General features: G+C 38.8%; 1 protein-coding gene across 9 annotated transcripts in view; it reads left to right on the top strand.

Moving 5' to 3' along the window:
- The window catches only part of STAC (SH3 and cysteine rich domain), a 122,066-nt gene that overhangs the window by 20,816 nt on the left and 77,814 nt on the right, over positions 1-23,436 (top strand). The gene's annotated exons all lie outside the window — the stretch shown is intronic.

Here is a 23,436-nt window from a genome sequence, read left to right as displayed (position 1 = left end):
TTTCTTTATTACGAGTACATCTATATCATTTGAAATTATTAAAAAGTCATATATCACTTGCTTATTTATGTAATTATGAAATTGTAAAGCCTGGACAGCATTATAAGGGTCTAGTTGGGCTTGGAGATGCTGGTGCCAAGAGAGCAGCTCATGAGGGTCCTTTGCTTCCTTGTGTATTCCCACCCACACCCTCCAATCTCCACCCGCCTCCCACTTGGCTCTTAAAGCCCCTGTGTATTTAACTGTGACTGCCCTGGTGAAGCCACAGTGCCCACACCTCTGGCCACCAACAGAGAGAATTACGAGCTCCCCAGCTCTGATCGAGGCTCTGTCTGGACCCTCACTGGAGAAGCAACCTCACTGTAATCTATAGGCCTCACCTCATCCTTGTTTAATCCCGAGTGCAAACAGTTCCAGACACCCATCTCCCTTCTAGCTTCTCTATTCCAATCTAGTTCTTGTTATTCCCTCACTTACTGTGCCAGACTCTGCAAGGTCCTAGCATTCCACTGTGTCCTCTGAAACCTTGAGGCACGGTAACCATACTCTTATATTTTAAGGGTCTTCACAGTTCCTGCATCTGGGGACTCCCTGAGGCCAGCCTCTCCCCAAGACACACAGCTCCTTGAAGCCCTCCCCAGTAGAGGCTGCTCCAGGCACAGTACCTCCTACCTCATGCTCAGAAAGTGGAGAAGGGTCCCGCCACCACCTAGAGCTGCCTCTGGCTGTTGCTCCATCCTCAGATGTAGAACTGCTTGCTCTTTCGAGGCCTGGCATGATCTAGCCCTTGCCTCCCTCTCGGCCTCATATTTAGCTCATTCCTCACCCACACATCCCACTCCAGCAACTATGAACCACACATGGTTCCCTGAATCCATCGTGTGTTTCCTGCTTCCACAGCTTTGCCCTTGCTCTTTTTTCTGACCAGAAGACTCTTCCACTTCTCCTACTTCTTGCTCCTTCCACTGGCATAGTCCCAGTAGTTCCTTAAGACACAATTTTGTTCCAGAAATCCTCCTTCTCAACCCTCAGCTCCTCCCCCGCTCCCTTCCCCCGCCCCTCCAACCCAGGTAGGCTGGGTTCAATGACTGGCTTTCATCTACTTCGCTGTACAGACTCAGAGATGGAGAATCACATGCACGGGGTTTACTGAGAAGCGCCCTTGAGAACAAACCTTGCGAGGGCCTGAGAAAAGTAGGAGTGAGCAGAGGGAGATGTGAAATTTCAGTGCAGTCACAGCAAAGGCCCCAGCCAATTCCATGGGGAGCTCTGGAGCTAAGGTGGCCCATATGAGTTGTTTCGAACTGTGGAAAGATGATGCGGCCTATACCCTCACATCCATCACCTTAGGAGAAGCAGATCCCTTCACTAAGAGCCTGTAGCCGCCAACGTTCCAGCAGCAGGAGGAATGAGGCAGGTCATCTGCGTTGTGCACCACAGCTTCTGCTATGGGGCACTTCTCCCTGCTCCTATGTGCATATTTCTCTGCACTCACCAGGATGTGTTGTGTCAGTCTTCACCATAAACCAGGGGTCGGCAAACTACAGCCTGCAAGCCAACTACAACCCACTGCCTGTTTTCTAAATTCAAGTTTTATTGGAACACAGCCATGCTTATTTATTTATATATTGTCTATGGCCATTTTCACACTGTAATGCAGAGTTGAGTAGATGTGACAGAGACCATATAGCCCTCAAAACCTAAAATAGTTACTATCTGTCTTTTTACAGGAAGTTTACCAATCCCTTGACTGTTAATTTATATATCATTCCGTAACTGGGGCCTAGAAATGGAATTTTGGATGAATGACGAATTCATGTATGAGTAAATGAGTCACATGGACTTGAGTTTGTGATCTTAAGTACATGATTTAACTTCTCTAAGCTTCAAGTTCCTCATCAATAAAGTAGGATTCAAATTACTTCTTCAACATAAGAATATCCAAAGCTGTAGATAATTTTTATGAGTTTATTTAATCCAAACTGATGATGTGCTGGGAAGCAAGATCTCAAATGTTCTGGGGAATGACAGCTGTGCCTTTCTTGTTATACATTTGGAATTAAGGAGAGAAGTAAGGAAGATTGCAAGGAGGTGGGATCAAGAAAGGAGGGGAAATCTCTATGATTGAATTACAGGATAATTAACAAGATTATTTGCTCCCTTGAAGGTAGTAGTCACACCTCCTAGGGATCTGAAAAAGAGAATTAGTTCTGGCATTTCAAAGACGTGTTTACCTAGATGTACAGGAACAATGGACAGGGCTGGCTTAAGGAAAAGATAAATCTTTTATAGGCCTGGTCTGTGAGGACCCACCGTGACCAGCCCAGTTAGGACTTTACAGTCAAATCACCCAGTGAGGTTGCTTTTGGTCATTGAACTTGTACTTAGTCTCTTTTTTGTTCACACTTTCTTTTCAGGGCATCAGAAACATTAAATAAGAATGCCTATATGGATTATTATTGCATACCTGGTATTTACTATATGTTCACTTACATGAGAGCCAGTGGGTCTATTCATAAAGTTAAATAACATTTTAAGGTTAAAATAATCCGGACTCCTATTTCTCTGAGTACACTAGATGTTAGTGTGCTTGTTTTGTTTAAAAAAAAAATTAGCACCTGGCAGAAATGCAAGGCTTTTCCTACTACATAAATGTGACAGACAGGCCTGATGGTCCTTAGAGGTATCATGCTTTATGTATCTGGCCCAGATTCTAATGAATTGGAGCAAGTCAGATCCCATAAATGAAAAGTGCTGTAATTTGGAGGTGACAAGTAATATGTCATTGCTGTTCAAATTCCATTTCATTAGCAGGTACAGCCATGATGTGGGCCAGCCCCAGGAGACCGTCTCTAGGACAAGATTTCCAGAGGAGACAGTCCCTGCACATTTTGTGAGGCGTTTACTGCCATTATAGGAACAACTTTGTTAATGCCATAGTATTTAGTTAAGATAACATTAGCTGCTATGAACCACCGAAGTTTAAGATCTTAACCTAAAGAATGAGTTTATTTCTCAGTCATCCAGTGCGTTTATTCGTTTCTATTGCTGCATAGAACAACACATAATTTATTATCTCACAGTTTCTGTGGATCAGGAATCTAGGCACAGGCCAGTGGCTCCTTTGCTTACCATGTTACCAGGATGAAATTGAGGTGTTATCCAGCACTTCATTCTCATCTGAAGTGTGGGATCCTTTTTCAAGCTCACTGGGTGTTGGAAGAAGTCAGTTCTTTGCAGGTGTAAGGCCAAGGTCCCCGTTATCTTGCTAACTGTAGGCCTGGGATGTTCTCAGTAGCTAGAGGCCACCTCAGGTCTTTACCACATGGCTCCCTCCTCTCATTACATGGAAACTTATTTCTTCAAGGCTGACAGAACAGTCTCACTTCAGTCAGCCAGGATGGAGTTTTATATAACATGATAATAGCCAGAGTGATTTTCCCATACCTTTCTCATATAATATAACCTAACCAAGAGAGTGACTATCCCATCATATTCACAGGCTGTGCCCAACTCTAGGAAAGGAAATTATGTGCTCTTGCTCCTTAAGTCCTTTTGTTCTTATTCTTGCAATTCTTACACTTTTTCTCCCCTTCTTCTTCCTCCAATTCCTCTTCTTCTGCCTGCAGCTAATCTAGTCATGCTCCACCAGGGCCTCTGTATGTTTAAGAAACACTGTTCACTGCCTACACCAGAGCCATTTACTCCTCTCGTATAAAATGCTAAGGCTTCTCTGTATAGCCATGTTCTTTAGGAAACATTGTTCTCAGCTTATGCACTAAAGGGTAAATCCTGATTGGTTTGAGATAATCATGGTGGTTTCATTTTCCTCACCAGTGATTGGTTTAGGAAGGACATGTGTTACAGTTTTGGCCAATGAGAGGGGGGAAGTCTGATGGCCAGCTTCTGGTAAAGGTTTTCCAGGCTGATAAGAACAGACATAAGAAAAAATGCCATCACTTTTTTGCTGCTGAATATTTTAGACCATGAGGGAAGCCATATGTAAGGTTGGGATGAGAAAGGCAAAGTAAGAGGATGGAAAGAACTCAAGTCCTTTGTGATGTCATACTGCTGCTGAATTAGCCCTCTCTAATGTCTTCCTGCATTATGTCTTGTTATAGGAGTCAATATCTTTATTGTTTAAGCTAGGTTGAATTTGGATTTACTAACACTTGCAATTGTAGGTACATAAGTGATTGTGTGTGAGTGTGTGTGTGTGTGTGTGTGTGTGTGTGTATCAGTGCAAAATATTGTGGTTTCCTTACTTCATATGCTATAGTTGGAAATATTAATAATAATGATGATGACAATGCAGATAATAACAGCAGTAATGTGCAGAGAAGCTACCTCTGTCCAGGGAATGCTGTCAAAGTCACCAGCATGAAATTTGCAAAATTCATTGCCCCTGATTTTACTGAATGGCAACCAGGATATAAATATAGATTTGACATATTTCCTGTAGTTTTCCAGATTCAGTGTTCCCCAGTGTCAAGATCCAGAGTAAGTGTGCCAAGACAGAGTTTAGAGAAATCCTTAATGATTTGGTATTAAAATATTGATTGACTGCCTCTTTCCAAATCAGGGGAACAAAATGGTCCAACTCAGAATTTAGTTGGTTTATGCATATTAAGGTTAAAAGGAGATAAATAGAATTCATGCTCAGGCTCCATTAGTTTTTGGTCAGCAGCGTTGATTTTTTCAATATAAAATACATTCTAAGTGTTGTTATACTTTTATTTTGTATTTTATTTTATTTTGTCTTATTATATTGTTCTTATTATTATTGTATTTGCCATAAACATGCATTCCAGCAGTATTGATGATGTGAAAAGAATGGCCCTTGACCCAGAAAGCCAAGTGAACTCTTGGGTTATCATGTCCATCAAAAGTTTAGTTGGGTTATAATGCTGAGAACAATTCACCTGCTTCTACACAATGACTATGACTTGAAAAGTATTTCGTACCCACTCAATTCATTGACATGCATCTAGAGGAAGAAATAGGAAAGGCAAATCACATATTAAATTATCAATGTGAAATATTCCAGGTAAAAGGCTCCATAAAGCCAAACAGAATGAACATTCAACTGGCAGAATCGAGAGAAATCTGTCAGCCTTACATTTCTATTTTATATAAATCCAATAAACAGATGAGGCAAAACTAGGGCATTTTGCAAAACCAGAGAAGAGATTTGTTCATTTTCATCAAGTCGCATTGCTTGGGATAGATTAGCAGTAAGTCCCTAAAAAGAATAGAATTTTTCTTTTCTTTTCTGTATGAAAATGAGAATTGAAGTTAAAGATCATCTGGGGTGGTCTATTTTTAGAGATGTGATTTACTGAGGGCATTTGTCATTCATTCAGGAGGACAGCCAGCCGTGAGCCATGGCAGGCATCGGTTGTAACAGATAGCTCTTGGAAGAAAAAGAAAATAATCTTTCCATTCTTGAAAAGTGTTAAGGAGGGAATGTTATCAAGTCAAAGGCAGGCAAGACAAGCAATGAAGAATTGAGAAAATTAAGACATTTTCTACATAACATATGCATGTATGTGCCATACATGTAGATTTACTACTGTATTTATGAGTGCATGAGTGGGAAGGTACATGGTCAGTGGGTTATGTGTGTCTGTATTGCATGCTTCTGTGAATTTAATAAATACCAGCTAATATTTATGGGTTGAAACTATGTCCCAGACTCTGTGCTAAAAGCTTTATGGGGATTTTCTCTTTGAATTATCTCAACAACCTATATTTTTCCTTCATGAAGAGGTTAATAGAGCTATTAGGAATCAAAACCAGGATTCAGACCCAGGCAGTTTAACCATTTTGGTCAATCAGCTCCCCAGAGTCCTTTGCCACTGATTACATTACCATACCACATAACAACCATGTTTATATGTATGTTTGTATTTCTTCATTTGTTTGTTTTAGAAAAAAAATCTTTAAGGAGAGCAGTTCTCTCTATTGTCTGCATTAAAATAGAATGAGTACATATTTCAAGCTGAGACAATTAATCAAACAAATAAACTAACCCATCTTCTTGGATACATATTGATGGGTTCAGCAGCAAATTGAGATTGAACAGCAAAAACTCAGGGCATTTTGTTTGTAATTCCTGATTAATCTTTGTCTTCATCTTCAAACATATCTCATAATTCATATGATTCACTCTGGTGTCTTGCCATCTGACCTCTGGCTTATAAAAACAGTATGGTGTCGTTTTTGGGACCATACATTTAGAAGATTTGAACTCTATTTATACCACATCTTCACACAGATATCGAAGAATCATCTCTAAATTAACCCATCAAAAACGATTACTCAATATTCATCCCCACCCCCCATCACATGTGCTTCTTCCCACTGTTCATTATCTCAGTAAATTGCTGCTTCTCCAATGGCAACTGCTCAGGTCAAAACCCTAGAGTTGTCCTTGGTTACTCTCTTTTCCTCAAACCCCACATGTAACTCACTAAGAAATCTTGTTGAGTCTACTTTGAAATATGTCCAAAACATACCACTTCTTACCATTTCCACTGCCATGGCCATGGCTCAAGCCATCATCTGTCTATAGAACGCTAGTCCACACATAAAGGATATAAAGGATAGTGCAGTCCTTTATTAATATACAGATCACTCAAAGTCAGACAATGGCTTGTATCACACTGAAAATGAACCCAAGGTCATTACCGAGGCCTCTGAGGTCCTAAAGGATTCAGCCTCTGCACGTATAACATTGAACAGCCATACTCCTCAGAGTTCCTCAGACACACAGAACAAATTTCCATCTCAGGTTAGGAGAATGATTAGGACCAAAGTGTGCTGGTAGAGGACATTCTAAAGTGGCTTTTAAGAAGTATCCAAGAAAGATAGGCAATATTTTGCCAACCAAGTTATACCCCCATTACAAGAAGTGAGACCATGACAGCTAAGCCCAGGAAAGAGCAGTCCACTAGAGTGAGGTCTCTGAAGGGCAGCAATCAGAGGCCCCATATCTCCATTAGGCCAAGGGATGAGATAAGAGGCAGCACACACACCCTGCGATGAGGCGGCATGGGTGGGGCACAAGCATGGATTTTGGAATCTTGACGGACCTGGATCTGACCACCAGCCTCACCAGTTACTATCGGCATGACTGTGGGCAAACACTTAGCCTCTCTGAGTCTCAGTCTCTTCCTATTTCAAATTTTCGCAGCAACATTTTGGCTTTGTAAAAATCTGCATATACATATAGGAGTGTAACATATATATGCTCTACCAATTAAAGATATCAGCTGTAAGAGTTAAAAATAATTTTGGCTAAAAGTGACAAAGAATCCAATTTACAGTAACAAACAAGAACGGGTTTGGTGTTCTCACATGGCAAGAGGTCTAGAGGTAGGAAGTTGCTGGCCTTGGCTTAGCTACTCAGCAAAGACATCAGGTTCTTCCTTCTCTGCCACCTTGACCTGTTGGCTTATGTCCTCTTGTTTATTGTCTTGAGATGGCAAGAGGCTGCTGTAGATTTGGACATCATGTCTATGTTCAAGACAAGAAGGAAAAAGGGAAAGAGGGCCAGCTAGGTTTCTCTCTTTTATCAACAAATCAGCTCTCTGGAGATAGCTACTTTGGATGCACATTTCATTGGCCAGAACTGTGTCATATAGCCATTTTTAGCTTTAAAGAAAGCTAGACTCAGTGCTATTCCAAATGAAATTGAGATTTTTGTATCTATGTTGTGTAATAGCTCATAAGACATAGAATTTATGTGTTACTTAAATTTAGGAGAGAATTTGCCCATAAAACATTGGGTATAGCCACCTTTTTGCAGGTAATTATTTAGAAATAATTTCTCATTTCTTATAGTAATTGAGCTAATCAACTCTTTGACCATTTCTAAATTAATCCTAGCAATTTATATTTTCTTAGAAAGTTATCCTTTTAAGCCAAATTTTCAAGTATGTTAGTAAAGGATCTCAAATCACTTATATTTGTGATTATACCTCCTTTCTCATTCTAAATTTTGTGTATCTAGTAGAGAGATTTTCTTTTCCTCTTATTAAAGTTTTTCTATTTTAATATTTTTTTCAGTAAACTAGTTCTTCAATTTATCTATCTTATAATTTTCTTTAATATCTCTTTTTATCTATTAATCATTGTCTCCTGGTTTCCTTGTATTTGTTTTGTTGTTCTTTTTCTAATTAATTTTTTTAAGTTACATTCTTAGTTCACCAATTTCCATTCTTTCATTTGTAACAATGGAAGACTTCATAGCTTTGGAATCACTCCTGAATACAACTGTGATTATATCTCTTAAATTTTTATGATTGTTATTCTCATTATTATTTTCTGAGTACTCTGAAACGGAAGCTGGTGTGTGTGTGCATGTGCAAGCTAATGGGAAGGTGAGGGTTCATTTCCAGTTGGTTTGATATTTTTACGTTGCTTTCCTTTTGGTTATAAAATTGTTGTTCTGCAGCTCTGTGATCATCATATATAGCCTTTCTAATCATCTGTTTTAAGGAACTCATTGAGGATTCCCTGCTGGTTGCTTATGAGGTAATATTGAGTGGGTGTTTCATAGGCTCTTGACAAGAAAATGTATTTACTGAAGTATAAAGAGCTTAATACTCTTGATTAAATATTCATTATAAATTCAACTGTTCAGATATTTTATACTTTCTTTTACAATGTTAGATTTATCATGGATCGAAGGATATCAGTTAAAGTATTTTATTACTGATTCATTTATTTCTATTTCATTTTTCAGTTTAAAAGTGTTATCTTATATATTCTTAATGTCCTGTTATTTGGTGCATAACTGCTCACAATTGTTTAAACTTCATTATGGATTGTATCATAATGACTAACTTCCTACTCTGCCCCACTAAGTTCATTTAAGTTAAATTCTACTCTTTACAATATTAATATGGCCAAGCCTTCTTCTTTGTCAGCATTTGTCATTCTCTTATTTAATCTTTAGGAGTTATTTTGGGTTTAGTGGTGATCTTCTAAACTACATTTTAAATTTATTTGATGTGGAACATAATCATTAACATTTACTGTCATATATTTGATTTTCTCTCTGTCATTTTATTTTCTGTTTCTGGAGGTTTTCATGCTTCTTGCTCTTTTCTTTTCTTTTTTTTAACTATTCTTTGCTATTTGAACTTTTTTCTAATAAGTTGAAAATTTTTTTAAATACACTAATAGCTACTTTCAAAATTTTTCTAAAACTTACGCAACTAGGTGCTTCTAAATATTAGTATTGAGAATGGAATAGCACATTGGTCTCCTCCTATATCTTAAATGAGGATAATAAAAATAAGACCCATCTAATAGGGTGGATCAGAGGATTAAAAGAGATGTTATATCTAAAGTTCTCCAAACAATATATGACACATAGCAAAGGACTCAAATGTCAGCTATAACTAACACCATTATTTTTGCTGTCCTTGTTATTGTTCCTCAATATAAAATGAGGAAATTAGCACAACCTGATTTGTCCTCCATTTCCCCCACCCACTCACCCACTGCTGCTTGGGTTTTGTTAACTACAAGTCATTGTATTTTTATTACTGTTAAAACACTTCTAAATTATGTGTCATCTGTTTCATTAGATATTTATAACAGGTGAATTTTCTTTGTGAACTGTTTATACCATACCCGTCATTTTAACTTAACCGTGTTTAAATTATTTCAAGCACGAGTCCTTGTATGCTTCATATTTTCCATATTTTCCAACCTTCTGTTTTCTCTGCTCATGAATGGTAATTTGTCTAGGTTAAGGATACTTGGGTCATAACTTTATTTTACATGGTTTCACATTATAGAAGAGAAATTTGAAGTAAGTCTAAGGTTTCTTTCTTCATGGATGACCCATTTTCCTACCTGTATGCTTGGATGTCCTTCTTCACTTTTGACACCTTACGGTTCTGACAAGATACTTTAATATGCTGACAGGAAAAGAGATGTCTCTTTTTACAAGGCTGAACTGACACATGGTGATTCCTTCATGGACAGATTGGGTCTTCTTTCCTCATTTAGCCCAGGAACTCTCTCATATTTGAATAATGTCCCTGCTCTAGTCATTCTGAAATCTTTTTCAGGACCCAATTTTTTAATATATTTTTTCTAATACTGTCTTCTTTGATGATTTTCAAATTATATTTTTGCTCAAGATTCCATGCAAGCTTCTCAAACACCCCGCTCATGTCACTGAATAACCTTTCTGCAGAGCTAGTCTTTCTTGCTTTTACCTTTTTCTATTGTTTTAAATTTTACTGTGATATTATTGGTTGCTACTTCTTTTCTTAACTCTTCCAGATTCCTCACTTTCTAATCTACTGTAATCCTCTCAGCTTTCTTATTTTACTTTGCAGCAATTTTATTTCTTCAAATGTATTGAGGGCATAAAGTTGAGAGTACATAAAGTTTACTTTGTATTCCATTAGTCAGTATGTTCATAATTCTGTTCTTCCTTTGTTACCTGAGTGTTATAATCTTTACTCATTTTATGTCTTAGAATATTATTGGTTTGTGTTTTGGTTTCTTCATTTCTAAATGAAAAGAGTTTTTCAAGATTTGGAATTTGCTCCTAAATATAGTGAGAAAAGACTCCTGTGATCACTTTAGTCCTCGTTTTATGTCTTAAGCTAGATGGGAGGTCAGTGTGAGTTTATAACATTAGTCGAATGATGCAACAGCCTCAGGGGTCACATAGAATAAGCAAATAGTGAATCTTCAGTAAATGTTGGCCATTAGCAGAAGCATAATTGTTGATAAATTTGACTCTGTAAAAAATTTAAATTCATCCACTGTAAAAATAGTCAATGAATAAAGTCAAAGATGAATGACAAACTGAGAATATTTGCCAAACAAATGTCAGTTTTTTATAAATCTATGAAACATGTACATATCAATAAAAAGTTTTATAACCAACTAGAAAAACTTATTAAGTTTTGAGCATTTAGTTTCTGCCCATATTAATCACATAAATTGGCATATAAACATATAAAAATACATTTGGCTCTACTAATATTTAAGAAATTGAAAGTTTTTAAAGTTCATATACTATTTTTTTTTTTTACCTATTACCTAAAATCAATTATAACAAATATTGTCCAATGTATGGAGAAAGAGACATTCTCTTATACAAAGCAATGGGACTGTGAATTTAAAAATACCTATTTGGCCAAGCAAATTCACATCCAGCCCCATAGCTCTTTGATATCTTTGCATGTGTATGCAAAGATGTATGTACAAAGTATTTATTCCAGTACTGTTTGTAATAGAAAATATATTAGTAAGGGTAAGGTTATGCTTCTGTAAAAAAAGAAATCCAACAAATATTCAGTGGCGCAAAAAATATAGACATATATTTCTCTCTCACATAGATTTCAAGGTAAACTGCTTAGGTTAGTACAGCAGGGCAGCTGTACTTCTTGTGATCATTCAAAGACCCATTTCCCTCTAAGATATTGCTCTGCCATCCCCTAGGGCATTGTGATAATACCCATGGTTGAAGCAGGATCAACACCACATCCATTGCAGCTAGGATGAAACGGAAGGAAAGCTAGAGCAATCATACACACAGCCTTAGGCCTAGTTTCAGAAGTGATAGATTTCATTTCATTATATTCCATTAGCAAGAATGCAGTCCCATTTCTACATTTATGAGCCAAAAGCTTCGGGAAATGTAATCTAACCATATACCTAGCAAGAAAGTGAAAATGGATTTTGGCGAACAACTGCGGGTCTCTGCCTCAAGAAAATACTAGAAACAATCAGATGTCTATCAAAAGAGGAACAATTAGTTAATCTGGTACCTCTAGTCAATGGAATATTAGACTGCAATCTCCCTTTTTGTTAGATATGTATAATAGAAAGGTCCCAATATACATTGTGAAATGGAAAAGCAAGATACAGAAAAATGTGCATGATGTATTCACCTTTGTGTTTTTAAAAAGGGAATCTATACACTTACATGCAGATATATGCCCAGAGCATTTCTGGAAGAAGCAATTACTACTGGAGGTTTAACTCTGAGTTGAACTAGGGATCTGCTGTGAGAAGAAAGCTTACTTTTCAGCAAGTTTCTTTTTTGTATTGTATAATTTTTTTACCATATGTATGTATCATTATTAATATTGTAAAGTGTAAATATATAAATATAAATAAGTTCTTCCTTGCTTAATACTCTTCAGCAATTATCTATTGCTATAGATAGTGTCCAGGCTTATTGACACATTTTTCAAGCTCCTTTCCTTTTGAGTCTCTGTCTACCCTCTTATGCCTTGAACTTGAAGCTCCCTTCCTTCTCTGTTCTTCATTTTCCTTCCTTTGCTCACCTGTCTGCCTCAAATCCTCCTACAACAGCCCTGCTACCCAGTATTTTGCTTTGTTTTCTTTTTTTTTTTTCCTTTGGCTCACCAGACTGTTTAGTGCCATTAAATTCATATCACTGGTCTGTCCATGTTTCTCCCAAGTGAAATGAAAACCTGAGGACAAGGGGCATGTTGTCACCCTCCTCATCCCCAGCAGAATGGATGATAAATAGCAGGTAGTCAATAAATATTTGTTGACGTAAAAAGATTCTCCTACCCACTTAATTTAAACAACATTTATTAAGTGCCTGCATAATACCTCTCTTAAGTAGCTTCTCTGCTCCTCAAATTATTTCCAATTCTCTATTTTTGTCCTTTTTATTTACTCTCAACTAATTTCTGTCCCCTCCTCTTCCACTGTAGTTTAAAGGACCCTACCTTCACATTCAACCAACCAGGGAACAATGAAACATGTTTCAATAAATAAGGGAGTACGTTGGTATAAACTCATGGTTTTTAATAGTTGTACGTATATAGATACAAAAATAAATATAGATATGTGTATAAGCACTTATTCATATATCTTCTAGTTCTGTCCAGTGAGAGTGCCTGATATCAATGACAACCCAGTAGCAATGAGTACATCTAGCACTCAGATGTCAGTTTGTAAGTACCATTCTTCAAAAAACTTAACCAGGGCTGTTTAGAGAGATGGCTGACTGCAAGACTGATCCAGGGAAAATATAAGATAAGACTGGAGAATCCTGTAGTGTGAGAAACTAAGAAAGTGTTAAAAAATAATTGGGGGGGGTGTCAAAAGAGACAGATGCCAATCTAAAAGAGCTTGTGATAATTTAAGCAACAAAATAAATAAAGTAGTAAATTGTAACTCATAGACTAAAGCAAATATCTATTAGTCCATACTTGTAGAAATGAATACCTGAATAAATAAATAAATAATTGGAGAATTCTAGAGTAGAATGCTAACTAATAAATATAGAAAAATACCTCTGGCTTTGTTCTTTTTTCTCAGGATCGCTTTGGCTGTATAGTTTCATATAAATTTTAGGATTTTTTTTTGTCCCATTTCTGTGAAAAAATGTCATTGGAATTTTGATAGAGATTGCACTGAATCTGTAGATTGCTTTGATATGGATATTTTAACAATGTTAGTTTCTTCAATACATGAGCCCAGAATATCTTTACATTTCTTTGTGCCTTCTTCAATTTCTTTCAACAATGTCTTGTAGTTTCCAGTGTACATGTCTTTCACCTTCTTTGTTAAATTTATTCATAGGTATTTTATTTATTTTTTTGTTTGTTTCCAGAGGTATTACACTCCCCAGTTACAAACTATACTATGAAGTTAGAGTAAACAAAAGCTAGAGTAAATAAAACATTCTGGTACTGCAAAAAAAAAAAAAAAAAAAACAGCCACTAGACCAGTGGAACAGAATTGAGAGCCCACACATACATGAACAACTAGTTTGGACAAAGTCACCAAAAACATACAATGGAGAAATGAAAGTTTCTTCAATAAATGGTGTTGGGAAAACTAAACAGCCACCCACAAAAAGAATAAAACTTACACCATACACAAAAACTAACTCAAAATTGATTAAATATTTTACTGTAGCGCCTGAAGCCATCAAATACATAGAAGAAATCGTAGGTTCCAAGCTTCTGAATATTGTTCTTAGAGATGTTTTTGTGGATTTGACTCCAACAGCAAGAGAAACAAAAGCAAAATAAACAAATTAATATAGGAGGACTAATGGGAACAGAACATCGCCATTAGGCAAACACCAGGTAATACATTTTGCAGGCAAGAATCATTAATGGATGTTGAAATTAGTGGGCAAATGTTGAACAAAAAACAGGATTTTTGCATAGTCTTAAAGTACTTCCCCTACATGAAACTCATTGATTACAAAGAGCAAACTAATAATTTTACAGTGGCTCAACTTGGCAAATATCACCTTAACCCATTGACCAAAGTTAATATCATCATTAATGAGACATGTTGACATCAGATACTCCTTAATATACTCTACTGAGAAGAATGCATCGCTTTGTTCAATTCTTACCAGAAATATGTAACCTTAATTTAGTAATGCAAAAACATCAGACAAACCCAAATTAAAGGACATTCTACAAAATACTGGCTGGCAGTCTTCAAAAGTGTCAAGGTTATGAAAGACAAAGAAAGACTGAGGACCTGCTCTAAATTGCATAGACTAAGAAAACATAACTAAATGCCATATGGAAGCCTGGATTGGATCCTGGACCAGAAAAAAAGACATTATGAGACATGGGCAATTCTAACAATGTCTATAGATTAGTTAATAGTTTTATATCAGTGTTAATTTCCTGGTTGAAAACAATTTATTATGGTTATGTAAGATGTTAACATTAGGGAAAAATAGGTGAAAGGTATGTGAGGACTCTACTATTTTATATAATCTTTCTGTATGACTTAAATTATTCTTAAATAAAAAGTTGGAAAAACTGGAAGTAGGTCACACAGTTTATCCCTAGGTTGCTCTTTCGTAGATAAGCAATTCAGAGCCAACTGACTTGAAAAGGTCAGATTAATTCTCCAAAACCTAATAACTAGTATTTAAACTCTGTAATTTTTTTCCCCCTAATTTTATATAATTTACCTCTGGGATTATTATTATTATTATTATTGTTATTATTATTATTATTAATTATCCAGGAGAAGCAAAGTCTTTGTTGTTCATTTGACAAAGAAAACTTCCCTTATCTCATCTTTAGCTAGATAGATTGTTAAAACCAGAGAAATGCCGGATGAGGCTCCAGAGTTAGAATTCTACTTGCTGCTCTGATTCTCCAAGCTGCCTTTAGAGCTGCAAGCTGTTTAATCAAAAACGATTTACTAGGTTCCTGTAAATCTAGACTTTAGAGGTGTTCTGCAGTGGTTTAAAAATGAAAAGTCAAGGATCATACACAGGGTAGGAGATACACAAAGGACTCAGCATATAAATTGACTTTATTAGCCACTCTTTTCAAGACTTAAATATTATTTTGAGTTTGTATAATACAGAATATTAGAACCAGGCTATAGGAAAGGTCTCCAGATGTGGACTCAGAAGTTTATGTTCAAGTTCTGCTCCTGCCAATAATTATCTAGTGCATATGAAAACAATTCTTAAATAAAGATAAGGAAACCAGTCTATTAAAGGCCTGAACACACTGTGGTGCCCTCAGCTCTCAGCCTTATTTTTCTCCTCTCACACTCTTCTAACATGGTTGGTTGGAATTTTGTTCATTGCCTCTTGACAACATTTGAGCATATGTCATAGCTTTCATTGTTGGTATTAAGAGTCTCATTTTCAGGTATTCAAAGTTAAGTCCATCTAAAGCAAAATGTGAGTCTGACGATTAACATACTGTTATTCCCCTCATCCCTGCCACCAACCTCCTTTTTGCCTCCATTCACAAACACCCCAGCTCAGGCCTCACCCTTGGGATGAGAACCTACATTGGGAAAATGAGCTGTGGGCCCGTTCTTTCAGTCAGCCTCCACCTTGCTTTTCCTCTCCACCTTTCACATTCACGCTCCCACTTCTGAGTCAATAGGAAATTTTACAAACAAGAGCTCTGGAGGCATCCGTCATGTCCCACTCTGGACAGGTGATGAGCAGAGCAGAACCTTCCCGATGTTCCAAGGACTAACGTGACTGTATTGAGAAGTCTCTGAGCCTGTGAAACACCTCAGCCTTCCTCCACATCCCAGAGAGCATCATCTGGCATGACTTCTTACCTGCACACTTCACAGACCCTCCTCGAACCAGCAATGTCATAGGTCCCTGATCTGCACAGCCTTAAGTTGCCTGCTACAACATTTCCTCTGGGCGAGCCTTGAAAATATGCACCTAAGAGCCCCCAGGGAATCACTACAGGATGCATCCTCTCTGCTCAAGGCACCTTCAAGCTGCCTGTCATGCTGTAACTGCTCAAGAATATGCAGGATAGTAAAAGTTTTCTGGAATTCTCTGGAGGATGCCGTAGTGAGCATTTTTTGTGGTGGTTAAGTGTACCTGACTTTTAGAATTAGCCGCACCTAAATTCATTCTTTTAACGTTTACTGAGCACCTATCATATGCCAGGCTTTGTTTGAGGTTCTGAGAAGTTAATAGAACAGTAAAAATTCTCTGCCCTCATGGAGGCTATATTCTAGTGTGGGAGGCAGATAATCAACAAACAAGTAAATTAATATAAAATACAAAGTCAGAAATAAATATCATATACCTCCTGAAATTAAAGCGTCACTTTTGCAATATTTCAGTGTGAAAAAATGTATAACCTGAATCTAATTGTAAAGAAACATCAGACAAGCCCAGATTGAGGTATAGTAAAAGACAATTGTATAAAGAGTACAAGACTCTTTAAAATAAAAATGTCACAAAGACAAAGATAGCTGTTCTAGTTAGTACTCACTAACTGTTGCTTTGTTCATATTTTCATTAACAATTGGTTTTTGCAGAGCCAGGTAGATGTAAGGAGACAATTTCTGACTCGAAGGTGACACTCAGACTAAATCAAACCAGGACCTGGAATGTATTATACTTGCCTTAAAGGACGTCAGGCTGTGGATGGGTAAAGAAGTTGATGAGAAATTCAGTCCTTATCATAGGCATTACATTTCTCAAGCTCCCAATATTCACTCTCTGAGTGGGGAGCCATGGGTAAAATATTAGAGGCGAGGGTGGGAAGAACTCTGACAGACCACAGCATCAGCCGAACTTAGAATAAATGAAGTGAATCCGCATGGCCAATGGAGTGTGAAGGGAGCTGGGTTTTACAGGCAATTTGTGGGGACTGTTATATTACATTATGACAAATAATCTATTCCCTTGTCACCAATTGATTTAATAACTTTTCAGGGGGGAAAAAAGAGAAAAGAAGGAGCATTTCAATTGGAGGCATACCCCTATTTTAGAAAATCTGAAATATGAAAAAAGGAAAACATGCTCATTTTAAAATCAAAGATGTAGATCACATATGGGCATTAAGGGGAAGACATTTGCTTGCTGAATGTTCTCTGATGACCTCATTTTAATTCCAAAGCAAAAGCCAGTGCATTATTGGTTTGGTCTTAAACAGCAAAGGAAATGTCCAGAGAGGCGACTTTGTGGTTAACTGTCAACAGGCAGGAAACTAAATTGACATGGTGACTGTGCCTCCTGATTTATGCCTGTGTGGGCAGAGACTCATTTGCTCCAACTCCCCCCTCCCTTTTCCCATATAGTGCAGCCTTTAGATCCTGGCTGAAATGATCAAGTGCAAGCTGCTTAATTAACTTTACGTGCCACTGCAGGATGGACTGGTAAATCGATAGGCATGCCACTACAGTCACCTTCAGGCTCTAACTCTCCGTGTTCCATTGCTCTAATGACGCCTGATTTCTGCTCTCCCCCAATTAACTACCAAAGAAGTGCTGTTCAACATGGCAACCACACGGATTATTGCTAAAATTCCAGCTGGCACCAGGAAGATAAAGCACACTAAGCAGAGGAATTTTACTAAGGAGAAGTCAGGGTGGAAAACCTTCTCCTGAAAGTCTGTTTGGCTTAAGGGGCTTTAGAGTTAGAGACCTGCATGTGGGTCTTCATTCTGCCACTTACTCGTCATTTAACTTTGGGTTTCGGTTGTCTCAACTGTAAAATGAGGTAATCTCCTGAAATGGACCCTCTGTGCCACCCTCCCATCCTTCTAGTGTGCATTGATCTCTATTCTCTGAAACAGCTATTCCGTATCTTCTTTCTCTTCCAGCTTACATCATCCCCTCCCTCTATTTCCCCTTTCCACTGGCTCAGGAGGTAGAATTGTTTCTGTAAACTGCCTCATTGATCTGAAGTCAGCCCTTCAGTGTGGTGCGTCTCATCCCCTCTCATCTACACGTGGACATCACTCCCTCCTTTCTCTTCTGTGTCACCAGATTAAAAACATGCTGAAATAATCTTCCATACTTAAATGATACAAAACAGAAAGCCTCTCCTGATGCTACACCCCCATCCAGCGACTGCCTCTTTTTACTAATCCCCTTTATAGCAAAACTGCCCACGCATTACCTCTGCTCCTGTCCCCTCCAGTCATTCTTTCTTGAAATCTTATGAGTAACGTTTTCACCTCACCACCTCACTGAATCTATGAAGGTCCTGTTAAGGCTACTGTCAAGGTCTCCCAAAGACATTCCCTTTGCTGAATGTAATGGCCAACCCCTACCCATTATATTATTTGACATTCAAGCTTCATTCGATGCTGCTGGTTATTATCTCTCTCTTGAATCATTTTCTTCCCTTGGATTCTAAAACATCCCTCTTTTTCATCTTTCTTTTTCCTTGCTGGCTCCTCCTTCTCAGATTTCTTTGTCCTTAATCTTCTTGAGCTCTAAATATTGGCATGCTCCAGGGCTCTGTCCTCAGATCACTTCTTATCAGTGTCTGTACTCAATACGTAGTGATCTCATCTAGTTTCTTGGCTTCAAATACTATCTATATGCTCATGCCTCCCAAGTGCATTACTGCAGCTTGGACCTGTTCCTTGAATTCCAGAATCATAGATCCAACTGCCTACTTGGCAGCAACACTAGAATTCAAACCAAGCATTTTAAACTTACCCAAAACTCAACTCTGATCCCCACCCCACTCCCTACACCAACTTTTCTTCCTTTCAGTAAACAGTCCCTCCATTCACCTAGTTGCTCAAACCAAAAGGCTTGAAATCATTCTCAACTACCCTCTCCCTCATAATCTACATTCAACCCCTCAACAAACCCAATTGGTTCTACCTTCAAAACATGCCCCATGTCTTACTATATTAGGCCAAGCCAAAATTACTTCTTGCCAGGATAATTGCAAGGGTCTCTCAACTGGTCTCCCTGCTTCCATCTTGCTCTCCTATGGTCTTATTTTCCACACAGCAGCCAGAATAGCTTTTTAAAATAAGAGTCAGTCCCTATCACATCCCTGCTCAAAGCCATCACCCTTAGGATAAATTCCAAAACCCTTGCCATGACCTGCAAGTTCTATATGAAGCTGGCCCTTGACCTCTCTACTCTCTCTCTCTCATTTCCCTGCTCCAGACACACTAACCTCTTGGTGCTCCTCACAAACATCTACCTTGTTCTCTTGTAGGGGCTTTTGCCCTTGGTTTCCCCACTACCCAGAATGCTCTTCTCTAAAGTAGCTAAACTCTCACTTCCTTCATATCTCTGCTCCAATGTTACCTGTCAGAGAAGCCTTCAATTTCCTTCATAGCCCTTATCCCTACCCAAATTTATATTATTATACATCTTTTTTACATTATTTATTTTCTGTTTCTACCCACTAGATGTTAAACCTTAAGGGGAAAGATTTTACTTTTGTCACTGCTGTATCACTAAAGCCAAGGGCTATGTCTGCCTCACAGTAGTCACCCAATAAGTGTTTATTAGAGAATTATTTTAATAAGTGAATGAATGAATGATCTCTTACTTGTAGAGTTGCTGGGATGATTACATGAAGTAAAGTATTTAGAGTAGTTACTAGCATATAGTAAAGTCCTCAAAACTATCTGTTTCTTTTACCATTATTATTATAAGTAGAATGGAGCTGGGTTGTGGCAGTGATGTGTGGAAGCTAACCATTTTGTGACATCTGCTATTATCAGAGTTTGCTTCTATTTCTGCATTTTGTATGTTCTCATTTGGCCTCTGCTCTTTTAGGGATAATTGGAGAAAGCATGTTCCTTTGAGCTCACTGCTCAGACTCGTTTAACTTGTAGGCATTTCTTTTAAACTGTCCACTTGAATAACAAATGTCACATTGGCTTCCAAGGCAAATTCTCTAGCTATAGAGGCAGGCAGGCGCCAAAGGTCTCTGACACAATTTCCAGCCACATCCTTCAGGGCAAGAAAAATGTTCCAGGTTTCTTGGCATCGAACTAAACTTTTGGGGAACATAACACACCATGGAAGAGTTTGAAGGAAGCACATGAGCACAGGAGGGGGACCAGACTGCGTGTACGTAGGCATCACCCCAGCACTTCCCCTGCATTGGCAGCAGAAGGCCATACAGTGATGTCTGATACTCACTCCCCTTTGATAAAGAAAGCATGCACTTTTATAATTTGAGATATATAAAATAAAAGCAATAGCTCCCAAAAGCAGATTTGCTTTCCCACTCCACATCCCTTTTCTCCCTCGTTGACCACCGGAAGTAGTTCCATGTGCCTGGGTGCGATGGAAGCTTTCCTCTAGCCCCCATTCAACCTCTGTCAACAAACCAGTATGAGGTTTAGAGGAAGGCAGATTTAATTTTGAAACTTGGTCTTTAATCACATAAGCTGTGTGTGATGTTGGACAAGTTTCTCAACCTTTCTCAGCCTCCGTTTCTCCAGGGGAAAAATAACAAAGTCTTTATTGAATGATTGGGAAGATGAAGAAGGATCACCTGGTGAAGCACTCAGGCTAGCTCCACAATGCCAGCTCCTTCCTCCCCTCTTCCACCCTATCATCCTCCTCTGTTTGTATCACATGGAATTCTCAGCTCTCTCATACATTATCCTCTGCAACCTTCACAAATGTGCCCTGATGTAATCAGGGTAGGTGTTATTGTTCTATTTTTTGAGACAAGAGTAGCCAACTTATTGAACCAGCTAAACTCCATGGAGGAGAAACAGAAAATGAGTTTATTTTTCTATACAATGGTATTTGTTTTGATAAACCTCTCTTCCCTGGGTCTGCATAGCCCATGACAAAATATTGGCAGATTCCTTAACTTCCTGGACACTTTATTTAAATCCGTCTAAAATAAAACTTCAATCTCACCTCCTATTTAAATCTCCCTTCCTCCAGCACCAGGCCGGTGTATAGCGGGAAGGACTTGAAGTGTAAAAGATGTGTTCTGCCTCTTTGCTGCTTTCATGTCCTCGCCTCAGTTTCTAAAAGTGATTGTTTCATGCTTGCCTCTAACTTAGCTTCTCTGGAGACAGAGGGTCCTTTTCAAAATAAATACTGTTTCCAGGGGCTCATGACTCCATTCTCCTACGTTGGTCAGGATGCACTGGGTTATTGTATAGTAACAAACAACTCCAAAATAACTCAGGAGCACCTCCTTTCTCCTTCTTCAACAGCTCCAGCTCCTCTGGTGGGTTTGGGCTGTAGGGCAGATGAAAAGAGACAAGAGAAGAGTCTTGGCTGGCCCATTGTTTCTGATCTGTCTATGGAGGCTGTTGCTTCTCTCACTAGCCTTTTCTGGATGGTAATGTCCCATTGCTGGCCCCAGTGGGGCTTCTCTAGAGGGCCCTGCAGGGCCTCACCTTATATGGCTTCCTGAAGTGGTGAGTTGGCTTCACATGGCCACAGCCAACTTCTAATGGGCAGCAAAGTATAATCCCACCACGTGCCAGGAAGGTGGGGAGAACAGCATTGTGTTGTGTGCACACGACAGATACCCAACTTAATGTTAAATGGTCAGTCACCTCTTTAGTTGGTGGTTCTGTGGGTTGATAATTTGAGTGGGACTCAGCTGGACAGTTCTTCGGGTCTCATGTAAATGTCTTCAGTCCCTACAAGGAAGCAGGTGGCTCTGCTTCTGGGGTCTCACTTGAGTGATGGGAGGTGACTGGACCATGCATCTCTCATCATCCTTTAGGCTAAGTTGGGTTTGTTCATATGGCAGTTTGGCACATTTCCAAGAGAGATGACAGAAGCATGCAATGCATCTTGAGGTCTGGGCTTGGAACTGGCCTAAAGTTGCTTCTACCACTTTATATTATTGGTCAAATTGCCAAAATCATCAAGATTCAAGGAGTGGGGAAACATGTTCCACCTTTGATGGGAGGAGCTGCAAAGTCGCATTGCAAAGGGGAATGGGGACGAGGAAGGGTAGAGAACTGTGGCATTCTTGCAGTCTACCCTCAGCAGTAAAGACCTCCATATCTTCCTGATCTTAGATAGAAGTTGGTGGCGGTGGTTGCGGGGAGGGTGGGAGGTGATGCAGAGGTGGCTAGGCTTGGCAACTCCAGATCAACTCACCTTATATGTCCTGTAAGTGTGTTTGACCACACTTGATTCGGGCCTTTATTAGAATAGTGTGCTTAGCACCTTTTTGCCTGCAGTTTCAGGCCATAAACATTTATTTCAGGCAACAGGCCAAGTCCCTGTGGATATTCAATTACAAAAGGAACTATCTTAAAGGCAAAGTGACCTATTGTAGGTCAAGCAGCTGCTAAGTGGTTTATTTCTTTTTTCTGGGCAGAGGGAAAACTATGTACTAAGGGCTGGTAATAAAAATGCATAATAAACACTAGAGACTTTTAAAAGGCCACTGTGACTGGGGTGGACAGAGCAAGGTGGACAGTGGTACACGCTCTCATCAAGATCCAGAATTTGCCAGTCCTTGGAGCCCATGGCAATAAACTTTTCTTTAAATTTAAGAACAAAAGAAATTTCGTGAAGAAATTTAAACAACAGCCTCAAAAGCTCACATCTGTGTTTCAAAAAGATCCCTCTAGCTCCAAATCGAGGACTGGATTGGGGGTACAGATTGGCCCAAATTCAGACTTTTGGAAGTCGGTACTTTTCCAAATCCGTTTTGGTGCCTCTGTATGAGTCCCAAAGGCTAACGAGAAATGGTCTAGTTTGCCAAATGGCCAAAAACAAGCAGCAGGGCAGGAGGAAGAGCAGAGAAAGTCAGACAGATAATTCCACACTGTGTCCTCCCCAAACACACACACACACACACACACACACACACACACTGCCTTTACAGGAGCCCACATATGCAGATTCCTTATCCATATGCTTCAGACCCAAGCAGGCTTGAGAGTTTCTGGTTTGTGTTCTGTGGATAGTTTAGCCAGATTGATTCTGAGTTTGACTGTGGCTTCTACTGTTTTGCTGTGTATAGAGAGACAAATGGCTGGTAAGTGACCATAAGAAAGAAAGGCCAGCAGAAGCCCCAGCATTATAGACATTGGTGTCAAAAACTCAATGTTGTGGGATATTTTAACAGCACGTTGGTGGGACCTCAAGGAGGCAAGAAAGAGGAGCAGGGGCAGAAGCTAAGCCAATGCGGAACCTCTTTCTATAGTCTGGCTTGTCAGGGGATAGAGTGAGCAG

The sequence above is a fragment of the Pteropus medius genome, unplaced genomic scaffold (genome assembly GCF_902729225.1).
Source record: "Pteropus medius unplaced genomic scaffold, Ma_sr-lr_union100, whole genome shotgun sequence".
Taxonomy (NCBI): Eukaryota; Metazoa; Chordata; class Mammalia; order Chiroptera; family Pteropodidae; genus Pteropus; species Pteropus medius.
This window is presented reverse-complemented; position numbering and strand designations above follow the sequence as displayed.